Below are 13084 nucleotides of genomic sequence, written 5' to 3' on the forward strand. Positions count from 1 at the left end.
TAGGTTAGCTAGGATCTCTATCCTGATCAGTAGGATATATCCTTGCTTGAACGACACCTACGCACCTAGGTCCCTTTCAATGTACATGCAATGCTCCAAAACACGAACAGCAGTGCAATAATAAACACCCGACAATTCAACAGTAGCATTTTTGAAATATTTAAACAATTTAAATAAAGCCAAACTGTTATCCCAACAACTATGCGAAAGATATAAATCACGGTAGGGGTTAGTTCTATAAAAATCACATAAAGCATCTTTATGTGTCAAGGTAGAATTCAGACAATCATATGTCGAATTCCATCTATGAGACACATCCATAGTAAAATTCGTGTACCTGACATTCTTTTGATGGCAATATTTCTTCCATGCTTTGCCAATAGCTGGCTTTTGATGGATTAATCTAACTGCATTTCTAATAGGAGAGACATGCTTTTGCCATAATTCAAGCGCATCCTGTACACATAAATTTAAAATATGGCAAATGCATCGTTGATGAAAATACTTACCTCCAATTACCGGTGTACAAGCCGCAATCAAATCGGCAATACTTGCGGTGTTGGCAGTTGCATTATCAAAACCAATAGAAAATATCTTGTTGCATAACTGAAACTCATTCAACACTTGTATAATCAAAGAAGCAATTTCGGGTGCAGTGTGTGGACTTTCAAATTCTCTAAAACCAATTAAACGCTTGTTCAAAGTCCAACTGTTGTCCACAAAGTGAACCGTAATACCCATGTATGAATGACGGTTAAAACAATCCGTCCAAACATCTGAGCAAATGTTCACCCTGTGGCCCATGTTAACTAAATAACGTGATAATTCTACCTTTTTCTCCAAGCACTGCCGAACGGTAGATCGTTGCACGGTCATTCGACCTATTCTTTTGATTGCTACATTCAACCCACTTTGCATAGTAACCTCAAAACTTTTGTCATCAAAAACATTAAAGGGCATATGCTTCATAGCCGCCCATCTAGTCATTGTATCATCAAAATTCTTTTTATCATATTTAAATAGAGGCGCACCTGACGAACCCGAGCCGGCAGGTTGGAAGTTTAGTTGGCTTTGGGTAGAGGCAGTGCCGCATTCTACCGGATGCTTTGCCACTAAATGGCGACGGAGGGTGCCATATCCACCACCGGCGGACCATTTGTACACTTTATCGCAATAGTTGCAGTAAACATGAAAGTCCGAAGTCTCTTCTTGAGAGTTCGGATTGTGAGAACTTGGAATCACCACCGCCACCTTCTTGTAGTGTTTGATAAAAATGTCCGATTTCAAAGCTTTTACCGTGTTAGTGGGTGCAGGGGGAGGCATCTCCTCATTTCCGCCGGTGCTAGAAGGAATACGAGAATGCGATCTATCCTCGTTGTTGTCCGAGTCCGACGATATAGTAACGTCGAACTCCTCATCTTGTTAGGAACGACCTCCCCTACCCCCACCTTGTTGCATTTCAGCAAGTAGCATGGCGGTCCTATGATCTTCTTCCATCTACAAATATTATGTACGTAGAAGTTAAAAGTATGAACGCAAAAAAAAAAATTAATGAAATTTTGTGCATGTGAATTGGAAAACAAATTTTTCATTACTTACTTGCATGCGTTCGGCTGCCAATCGGGAAACCTCTTCCATAACATCTCGACGACTAGGTCGTCGAGATTTTGAGGGACGCGTAGTGCTTTGATCTTGGGCTATTCCCTTGCCCCGATCACCACGTCCCGATCCACCACGAGAAGAAGACATATTGAATATATTGATAAATGAAAAGTAATATTGACTTGGAATGAAATATGTATAAAGTATAAAAGAAGTGGTAAATTATGAGCACAACAAATATAGTAGTGAGCAGAAAGTGTAGAATTAAACTTGCGCAATTAGAGAGAATGAGAAGAGAATAGAGAAATGGAGATTGAGAATGAAATCCTTGTTAACACAAGAATGGGGTAAGGAAATATGAAGGAGAAGTGGGGTATTTATAGGAGTAAAATTGGAAGAAATAAAAAAAAATTCAAATTTCAAATTTTCAAATTTTCGGCCGAACCGCCGGTTTACCGCCTAAACCGGCGGTTCAACCACAAAACCGGCGGTTTTTCCACAAAACCGGCGGGTTGGTCCACGGTTTTCCGACACAAACCTCCGGTTTCTGACCTCACCTAGCCCCTACGCCTGAAAAGCTTCCGGAACCGGCGGAAACCGGTCGGAACCGCCGGTTCAAACCGGCGGTTTTCGTCCAAAACCGGCGGTTTTCGCCCAAAACCGGCGAACCGCCGGTTCATACCAATCCCTACTTTGAACCCCTACGAACCCCTACGAACCCTATGCCGTTCGACCCTTTGAACCGGCGGTTCGAACCGCCGAACCGCCGGTTTTGAACCGCCGATTCAGGTTCAATATATTGCCGAACCTGAACCGGCCCTTCCGACCCTGCGACCCTTCTGCCGGTTCAACCAGCCGGTTCCGGGCCCGGTTCCGGTTCATGAACCGGCGGTTCCGAACCGGCGGTTAACCGTCGGGCCGGGTCGGTTTGTGCATGCCTAGGTGTTGCAATTGCTGCAGTCGCACCAGTTCTTTGTCAAACTTTCCAAGTGTTCGTTCTGCGGTACGACGGTGGAGTATCTGGGTCACTTGGTGTCAGATGGAGTTTTGAAGGCCGACCCAGCGAAGATTGAGGCAATGACTTCGTGGCCCCCTCCTAAGTTGGTCAAGCAGTTGCGCGATTTCTTGGGCCTGACAGGTTATTATCGTCGATTTGTGGCTAACTATGCCATGATAGCAGCCCCTCTTACGGATCTCCTCAAAAAGGAGGCATTCTTGTGGTCTCCGGCGGCGGATCAGGCTTTCTCAGAGCTCAAGAAGGCTATGACATCGGCCCCGGTCCTCAGTCTGCCTGATTTCGACAAAAAGTTTTGCATAGAGACAGACGCCTCAAAGATCGGCATCAGGGTAGTGCTAATCCAGGATAAACACCGGATTGCTTATTTCAGTAAGAAACTGGGACCGCGCCGACGCGTGGCCTCGACTAATCATAAGGAACTGTATGCTATAGTGGAGGCGGTACAGAAGTGGCGCCAATACCTCCTCGGCCACGAGTTCATCATACGAAGTGATCAAAAGAGTTTGAACGATCTCCTGCAACAGATTGTCCAAACTCCGGATCAGCACCTCTATGTGCGAAAATTGATGGGGTATAGGTTTAGCATCGAGTACAAGAAAGGTAGCACGAATTAGGCTGCGGATGGCTTATCGAGACGTGATGACAGCGGCGGGTCCCTCATCACCGACGATGCTGGGGAGTCGGCGGATGCACTCAATACGGACGCCGACCTTACTACGGTCCGTTTGAGGTGCTAGAACGAATAGGACCGGTGGCGTACCTCCTATGCCTTCCGGAGGGGAGCCGCATACACGACGTGTTTCATGTCAGCCTCCTCCGTGAATTCGTGGCAGGGGAGGAGTCGATTATGAACGTCCCTCTTCCACACGACTTTGTGGGAGGCCGTCCTGTTGTGCAGCCAGTGGCATTTGTTGATTCGCAGGTGATGTGGCACAACGGCAAAGCTGTGGAACATGTGCTGGTCCGATGGTCCAACGGCTCGGATTCTCCTTCATGGGAGCCCCTAGAGGTGGTCCGCAAGCGCTTCCCAAACCTTCACCTTGAGGTCTAGGATGTTGTTAAGCCGGAGGGAGTTGATACGAGCCCCTCTATTGCAGCAGTCAACGACCCTGCCGAGAGCGTGGTTGCAGAGGTGGAGAGAGCTGATACGCCCCGAGCAGTCCCGCAACAACAGCAGAAGAAGACAACAGCATCTACGACGAGGACTTGAGACCGAGGGAGCGGATTAAGCCACCGCAGAAGTTCGCGAATTAAGTCGTGAAGCAACGACTCAATTCGTTTATTAGTTATTCTTATTTTATGTTTATTTCTTCTATTTTTGGATGTTTTTATTATTATATATTTGACGTTGGGTCGGGCGAATTATAAGCCCCGTTGGGGTTTTCTTAGTTAGTTCTTTCCCGAACGTATTAGGAGAGGTCGAACCAACCCTAGCGTTTTAGTATAAATAGAGCTTCATTGTCATCAAATTGATCGATCAATAGAAATACAATTTTGGCTCAATTAATTGCCCCACAAGAAACCATCCTTATTGCTGCCGACGAGATCAGATCTCGCGCCCAGCAAAACCCCCGCCGACGTCTTCGCCGACCCATCCTTCGTGGGCGCTCGACGGCTTCGGCTATCGTTTCTTGATTGCGAGGATTTCAATCGTTAAGGCTCGATAAACCTTAACCCATTGATTGGCAGGCATGGGAGCTCTATTTTAAGCTAAAGGTGTTCATGCTCCTTGCTGATTTCACTTGTGATTTGGAGAATATTCCTCCTCTCTTTTGGGTTGACCGATGTGCTCATCTCGTTTGCTCATTTATTACCATTCCTATTCTGGTGAGGGGCTATGGCTGATCTCACAGCCTCTTTGCTGCCCCATTTCTCTTTTGTATGAGAGTCATTTTCTATGCTTAGTTTTGGGAACTCTTCTAACCCCTTTTAATGTTTACCAATGCAGGTTTAGGTAGGGCTGGCAATTTTTGACACGACACGATAACACGACACGAACCGGCACGAAAATAATGGGTTTGGGTCAGAGCTTATTGGGTTCGTGTCCTTATCGGGTCGACCCGTTAAGGACATGAAAATTTCGTGTCATGTTCGTGTCGTGTTTGTGTTATCCGTTAACAATACGTGTTCGTGTCGTGTTCGTATCGTGTTCGTGTTATCCGTTAACAAATAATATTTTAATATTATTAATTCTTATTATTTTCATTTTTAATAGGTTTAACCGTTATCAGGTTGTGTTGTTATCGAGTCGTTATCGTGTCATCTCGTGTACGTGTTGTTATCGTGTCGTGTTGACCCGAATTGGTTCGTGTCGTTAATGGGTTCGTGTCGTGTTCGTGTCGTGTTCGTGTCTGAGGATTTCGTGTCGTGTTCGTGTTCGTGTTTGAGGTTTTCTTAACGGGTCGTGTTCGTGTTTGCTGTTATCGTGTTCGTGTCGTTATCGCGTCGACACGATAACGACCCGACACGCACGATTTGCCACCCCTAGGTTTAGGGCTGTCCCATTGAAGTGTTGTGGCGGCAAGATTGAGAAAGAAAGGAGAGAAGAAAAGGAAGATCCTTTGTCTATTTCTACCTTTCGTAAATTCCAATCTTGAACCTGTAAAGTAGTAGCTGTATTATTTCTTTGTGTACTCCCAAATACACATGTATATGTATGTAAATATAAAGTGTGGCAAGACGGTGTTATACAAATATAAGTGTGGCAAGACGGTGTTATACAAATATATCTTTGTAGGGAAATATGTTTGGTTGTCAGCATTCTGTCTAAAAAAGTAATTTAATTTATTAATTTTTATATTTCTGCATTTATTTTGAGTTTTAACTAAAATGAAAAAGTAATCAGAATCCTGAAAACAAGGAAATAGTACAACTTTACTGGGTTCTAAATTCTAGCTTTTCTTAGATATTTTGATATAATATTAATTATATTTGTTTATGATTATAATAATAATATACTAGAGGTTTGTTTCCTTTCTATTATCCGGGGGTCGCTATTTTTCAATGTTCAACTTCCACCGCGAGAAGATCTCAAACTGCATTCACAAATGGTCTCATAAACACTTATCCTCTGGTGGTCAGCTAACGTTAATTAAGAGTACGCTTGAAGCTATACCTCTCATATCTTCCAAGCAGTCGAACTGCCAGTGGGGATTCTGAAACAACTAGAGCACCTACTTGCAAGGTATTTTTGGGGGTCGTCAAATGATTGTTGAAAGACCCATTGGATAAGCTGGGACTAGATTTGTCTACCCGCCGAGGAAGGTAGTCTGGGGTCTGGAGATTTAAGGAAGTAGTGAAGGCAAGGAAGTAGTGAAGGCGTTTAATATCAAATTGTGGTGGAGGTTCAAGGAACAAAATTCCTTATGGGCACAGTAAATGTTCCATAAGTATAGAAACAGATCTTCTCCTCTCGTGATTTCTATATCAAGCAAACATAACCCAACTTAGCGAAGGCTTTTGAGGACATGGGGCCGAAAGAAAGAACAATATACATTATGATGTCAAGTTTTGACCTCAACATGTGATTTGGCAAATCCATATGCATCTTCGGAACCTTATCTTCGCGGGAAAAATCTCGCACAAACATTGGGAAGGGTGCTCTTCAAGAGTATCGTTTATGGTCCAACCTTCCGCAAGAAGAAGGTCCCAAAGAGTATCAATGATTTAAGTGTGAACCACCAGATGATCCATGGCTGAAACTCAATTTTCCCGTCTCCTTCGCCTATACACTTGGCCAGGCAGGAGGAGGGGGATTGGTCCAGGATCACAGAGGAGAAATGCTAGGAACATTCGCAATCCACATGAACGGAGCCGGCCAAATTTCGGAATCAGAAATTATGAGGGCTTGGTGGATAGACATCAGAGAGTATATCCACACCTGAGATCTGTCCAGCAGCAAAGAGGCCGTGAGAATGGGATGGTTGAGTAAGAGTGTCCACAATAATGTAGACACTTTGGTGGACAAGCCACTTTTTTTTGTCCACAGCCATAAAAAAATTTGTCCACAACAATAATGGACAAAGCAAAGCCACAAATCACATTATTTTATCAATTGATTGTATATTTTAATTCAATTAGAATTAAAATTATCGGACTGAAAATAATTAGAAAATGAAATAATAATAAAATAAAAAAGAATTGGGACCAAATATTCGTTGTATTATAGATACATGAAAATTATACAATGAAAATTTTATATAAACAATTAAAAAACACTGCCACCGTCTACTCAGTGGCATCATCGGAATCCGCCGCCTCTTCTCCATTCCTGCCGACGCCATCGCCCGCTGTCGGCGCTGCCCCCGATTCCCCAGGCCACACCACCCTAGTTGCTCCCGGATCTTCTGGATGGGCTCGTAGTATATCGCCTTGGTGACCGGGTCAGTCGCGGTCTCGTAGTGAACGTCGTTCTCCTGGAGTTGTTTCATCAACTGCACATCCAGGTTCCTATTCAACACCAAGGCCGGAGTAGTGACCACGGGGCGCGATCCAGAAGCGGCAGTGGAGAAGCGGGAGGTACCTGCGGCTCTAGCGTCTCGGATAGTGGACTGTTGGCCCTGAGGACGTGGGCGCCTGGAGTGTGTGGCGGAGGGCTCGTCCGAACCAGCGTCGATGAGGTCGATGGAACGTGAGCCGCTGCTGCTGTTGTAGTTCCCGGCTCTGCCGAGTCTAGTCCGCTTCGCCACAGGAGCAAGCTCTTCCGCGCAGATGGCCTTGAATTTCAGGCAGTCCTGGAGAACCAAATATTCCTCCCAGTAGCTAAACTTAGGAAACCCTTCAGTGTTGAACGTGGAGAATGACAATGCCTGCACATCGGCTTCGCTGCGGCAACTCTCAGCAGTGCGCTGGTTGTTTTCGTATATGCCCGCGAACCTCTTGACAGCTCATAGAATCCACCTCTCAACAGTCTGGTGGCGCCTCTCGACAATACTAGCACCTCTAGACATTGATCACCACTACCCAAGATATCAAGAATCTTAGATTTTGAAAAATCAACACCATTTGATAAATCAAAGTAGTGATTAATCAATATCATATGCTTAATGCTATGTCAACAATGATTAAGAAATAACAATCACTGAGACCTCGTCTTTCAGTAAATAGCAAGAAAGTCTTGTCTCAACTGTTAGGTCCTTTAGTGCTATACCACACCAGTGTTGTTTATTTCCTAAGGTACGGAAATATGCAGAATGACACTACAACCTTTCACGATAGGTAGCCAAAGCCTATCCAGGTTGTGAAATTCTATTTCTCTTCTATAAAGAACCGACTGCGTCACCTTCAGTGAACGTCGTTCACGACTAGTCTACTATGTAAAAGAATTAGACTTGTTTTCTTCTTATACATTTAAATGTTTGAGAAACATCTTATAAATGCACAAGCAAACATCAATGCGATAAAATTATTTCTTCTCGCCTTGGGTTAAAAGTAGATTGTAGAATATATTGTATACAAGCAATTCTATTCGTGCAACATGCTCGAAACATGCTTTCTAGTATACCAATCCTAACATTGAGTGCTTGCGTTTGCTAGCCCTCTGGCATTCCAAAACATGAACTGGCTCGACATCAATGGAGGTTGGTGTTTACTGAGGCAGAAGGCCCCACTCCCTCTATTCTCCATGTGTTCTTTGTATCCATCATGGGTTGTAGGATGAATCCTCCATCGGGAGGCTCGAGGTTGACCCCTTCATCCACCAACTGATTTTCTGATTTTCGACCAAGTTGTGTTCATCCTCCATGTCGTTCTGATGCACTTTTTATCAGCACTATAAATACCTGCACGTATACAGAGTAGGAATAGTATAGCTAAAGGTCAGTGCTGGGATATCGAACACGGGGATTATAATTGCAACTGGCTATCATGTACTAAGCGTCATATACTATCTAGAGAAACAATAGTTTTGGGTTTAAAATAAATAAAACAAATAAATAACTAATTGCAAATAAATCACAAAGATAAAGAAAAGAGAGATAAGGGAATTCCAGGGATATGCGTTCATAGTTATGGTTATACAAATTCCAACTAAAACACCCTTGCACAGTCTCTAATTCGATAGAATGAGTCACATAAGTTATGTCCGTGCGGCACAAGCGTAGATTACTAACACTAGGAGCGTGAATCCTAGATCCGTAACTCCCAAAAGCTCCTAAGACCCTTATAAAGTTCTCACTCTCAATTAACAGTGTCGTTTTAAGGGAATCTAATTGTAGTGTCCACTAAATTGGCCTAAGAATATCACACGTGGCGATACAAGTTGAAGATGCCACAGATTACGCTAAAAAATAAAGGTTTTTATGATACAAATACGAACATTTTTTGTCAAAAAAAGCTTACCGTTCCCCAATTGCGTGACACTACGGAAAAAAAATCTATTTTAAAGAAACAAAAATTGAGACGCAATTACTTGCGTTGGAAAATTTTTAAAAAATAACAACAATTTAGGACACAAAAGAAAGCGTTCCTAAATTAAGGATAAATTCATTTACTCTTTTTTTTAAGGAGACTTCCATTTGCGTGTTTCTTAATTTGGTTGGGACATCAACAATAAGGAAACTTCTTGAAGTTGATGGCATATTTTTAAATACAAATTAGCATCATTAGTTGAATTAAAATGTCTTTAATGGTTTTTTGTTGTAGTATGATAAAAACCTTCTCAACGTGTAACAACGGTAACTTCCTAATTAAACTACTCCCTCCATCCACGATTAATTGAGCCCTTTTGACTTGACATGAGTTTTAAGAAATATGGCGGAAAATGAGTTGAAAAATTTATTAGAATGTGAGTCCTACTGTTATATATTTATTATATAATAACATATGAGTCCATTACCAAAAGTAATAAAAAGTGAGAGTATCAATTAATTGTGAATGGACGAATAAAGAATTTAGTGTCAATTAATCGTGGATGAAGGAAGTACATAAAAAGCTGAATATTCTTTTTAGGTACCTTGATTATTTCTGTAAACCTGTGCCTATTAATTCTACACTCGGGCTACGTCTCTATGAATAACCACCTGATATGTTAATGAGGGGTGTTGATAAAAATGAACATGGGATTTAACGATCGAAGAATAACAAGAACCATTCAAGAAGAAAAGAACATGGGATTTAACGTGGTTCGACTCACGTCTACATCCACGGGAAAATTAGGATTGGGAAATTTTATTGATCACACTATTTCGGCTTTGCAAGATGGAACAAGAGAAGGAACACTCAATGATCTACTCACAAGATTGAATCCTCTCACAATGGCATAAAACGATCACTCTCTTCTTTTCTCTTCTCTCACTCTCTTGTATGTGTTGTTGTGTGTGTTTGTGGAAGCTCCTTCTCTTCTTATACCGAGTTGTTGGTCCCCACAAACGGTTACAACTAACTTGCGCTATGCAAAGCGCTGATGTGCCACAGCTACTTAGCCAAATCCTCGAGCCTTGACTTTCTTATATGATCATCCTATAATCTCCACCTTGGTCGTGTAAGCCAAACAAAATTTGTTCTCACTGCTGCCGGACTATCACTTATGCCACTTGAGTCATTCAATTCAGTCTCCTGCTGGGGCTCCACCTCCACTGATGAATCAGCCTTGTCATTATCCAGACATGGCATCATACTTTCATCAAAAGTGACATCTCTACTAACTATTAACTTCTCATTTCCCTGCTCTGTACACCAAAACCTATAAGCCTTAGATCCACTCTGATAACCAAAGAACATGCACCTAATGCTCTTGCATCAAGCTTGCCCTGCATCCAAAGGACCCGAGCCTAGTAAAATCTGGTAATCTTTCATACCATAAGTTATCTGGAATGCCAAAATTGATTGCTGATGAGGAGCTGTTGTTTATCAAGACTGCTGTAGTGGACATAGCTTAAGCCCATAACCTTTTATCACCTCCAGAAGTCAAGAGCATGCACCTCACTCTCTCCATGATGGTTCTGTTCAGCCTTTCGGCCACTCTATTTCATTGTTGATTTCTTGGAGTTGTCTGTGCCTCTTAATGCCTTTACTCTTGCAGCAATCACTGAACTTAACAGATAGGTATTCCAAATCATTGTCAGTCCAATGTTGTGCACTTTTTCTTAGGCACTTCAATGTTGTGCACTTTTTCCTCTCCACCATTAGATGCCATTCCTTGAAGAAGATGACTGACTTTTTTCTCAGAATCTAGACCCACAGTTTTCCTTGAGTAGGCATCGATAAGAGTCATAAAATATCTTCCTTCATTCATAGTAGGTGGCTAAGAAGGCCCTATATATCATTGTGTGCATAATCAAGGACTTATTTAGAAGTGTGCTTGCCTATAGGGAATGGCAACTTCTTACCTTTAGAAGTGTGCTTGCCTTTAGGTAATGGCAGCTTCTTGCCTTTACCCATCATGCATTGCTCATGTTTCTTCAAATCTCCCTTCTTGACCAGTGTCTGCATTCCCTTTTCTCCTAACTGACTCATTCTTTGGTGCCATATCTTGAGACTATCCTCAGACTTTTATGTTGGATTCATGACACTAATTACCGAGGCTTCAAGATAGTATGATGAATGTTTCCTGATTGCTCTAATAACTACAGTGGGTCCTCTGTATATACTCATCTGGCCATCATCTAATCTGAAACCAAAACCTTTTGACTTAAGAACTCCAACTGAGATCAGATTTCTTTTGGCCTCCAGCATAAATCTGACATCTGACAGCAAGACTACATAATGATTGCTTAACCTCAATTTGATGCTCCCCACACCCCTGATAGAACACGAATGATTATTTCCCAGCAAAATAGATCCATTTGATGGTTGAAAATCTTGAAACTATTCCTTGTGTGGGCTAATATGGAAGCTACAACCATAATCGATTATCCAACTCTCACTTACCTCGGTATCCATCCCATTCATGATCTGATGAGGCTCCTCAATTTGAATATTATTCGAGGAACCTTGATCATTCTTTCAGCTCCTTGCTTTCTTTTCCAAGAGAATCAATTTTTCTTAATGTGACCGTGCTTTTTACAATAATGGCAGCTCCTTGTTTCCTTCTTGTCTTTGTTGGTTTGATTCATGGCATGCCCTTGCTTCTGCTTGACCTTCTGGAATTTCTTGACATTCAATACCTCCACGGATGTCTCTAGTTGTGAATGACTAAGTATCTGGAACTTCTTCATCTTTAACAATGTTTGAACTTCAAGAAGGGTAATAGGCTTATCTCATCCATACAATAGAGCATCCTCCAGTTGCTCATAAGTAAAGGAAGAGCATTGAGAAGAACTATGACCTTATCCTCATCATCCAACTTCACATCCACATTCTCAAGATCATCTACGAAGTTTGAAAACTGATCTAACTGCCCACTCAAACTTTTCCCATCATTAAATCTATAAGAATAGAGTTTTTGTTTAAGATACAACTTGTTTGCTAGGGATTTCACCAAGTAAAAATCTTCCAGTTTCTTCCCGATCGCGCTCACAGTCTCTTAATTCGCGACTTCTCTCAGAACGTTGTGTCGAGATTCAAAATAATTGCGCTCCTAGCCTTCTTCGAGATCTCAATCTATTTCGCATTCGACTTCTTGCCCGTCTCCTCCAGCTCCAGAGCTTCATCTAACCCTTGGTGAGTGAGCAATGCATGCATCTTGATTCAACACAAACTGAAATCGTTTCTTCCGTTAAATTACTCGGTTTCAAACCGTGTGTCACGACCGCCCATACTAGGGGTACTACAAACGCGGCGATCGTGATACAACATGCAAGGATAGCCTTTTATGAAAACTTAATTAACTTAAAGGTTGAAAAACTTTTTTTTTTGTTTTAAAGAAGCTTATAATTTTACTATTAACTAAAAATGACTTATGATAAACACTTTTAAAAGAAGCAGCGGAGAAACAATAAATATTAAAACTCAATCAACTCCTAAGAAAACATTTAGTTTAAAGAGCGGGAGACATCATTTTCAAGTAACATTGTAAATACTCGTTTCAAGCCTGACACAACCAAAACATACTCAAACATAGTACGGAAAAGATTAAAGTAGTGAAACATAGTTCAAAAAAACATAGCAGCAGAAATAAGGTTTAAAGAGAGTCAAGGATAACGCCTATGTAAGAAGACACAACGCATCCTAAGGCCAACTCAACATCCTCCGCAACATCCCGCTCAACCTACACATAAGAAAAATAATATACAGGGCTGAGTACTTGTTGTACTCAATAGGCTCATGCCGAAAACATTTTATATTAGTTATGTCATCCATACCAGTGATCTCGAGTTTTATATGTAGTAAGAAATATCACGAGAACACAAAAACATTTCAAGTATGGCCAGCCAATTTATCTCCCACTTTTCACATCATTCCATCAATCACAATCATCATATCACAGTGCGACGAAAGTGTGGCCACACTATTCGCCCACGAGACCGGCCGACTAGCAAGGACGGCTCACGATTCCACCAGTGTACACAGCCTGATAGGGTTTGC

Source organism: Salvia splendens, chromosome 7 (genome assembly GCF_004379255.2).
Source record: "Salvia splendens isolate huo1 chromosome 7, SspV2, whole genome shotgun sequence".
Taxonomy (NCBI): Eukaryota; Viridiplantae; Streptophyta; class Magnoliopsida; order Lamiales; family Lamiaceae; genus Salvia; species Salvia splendens.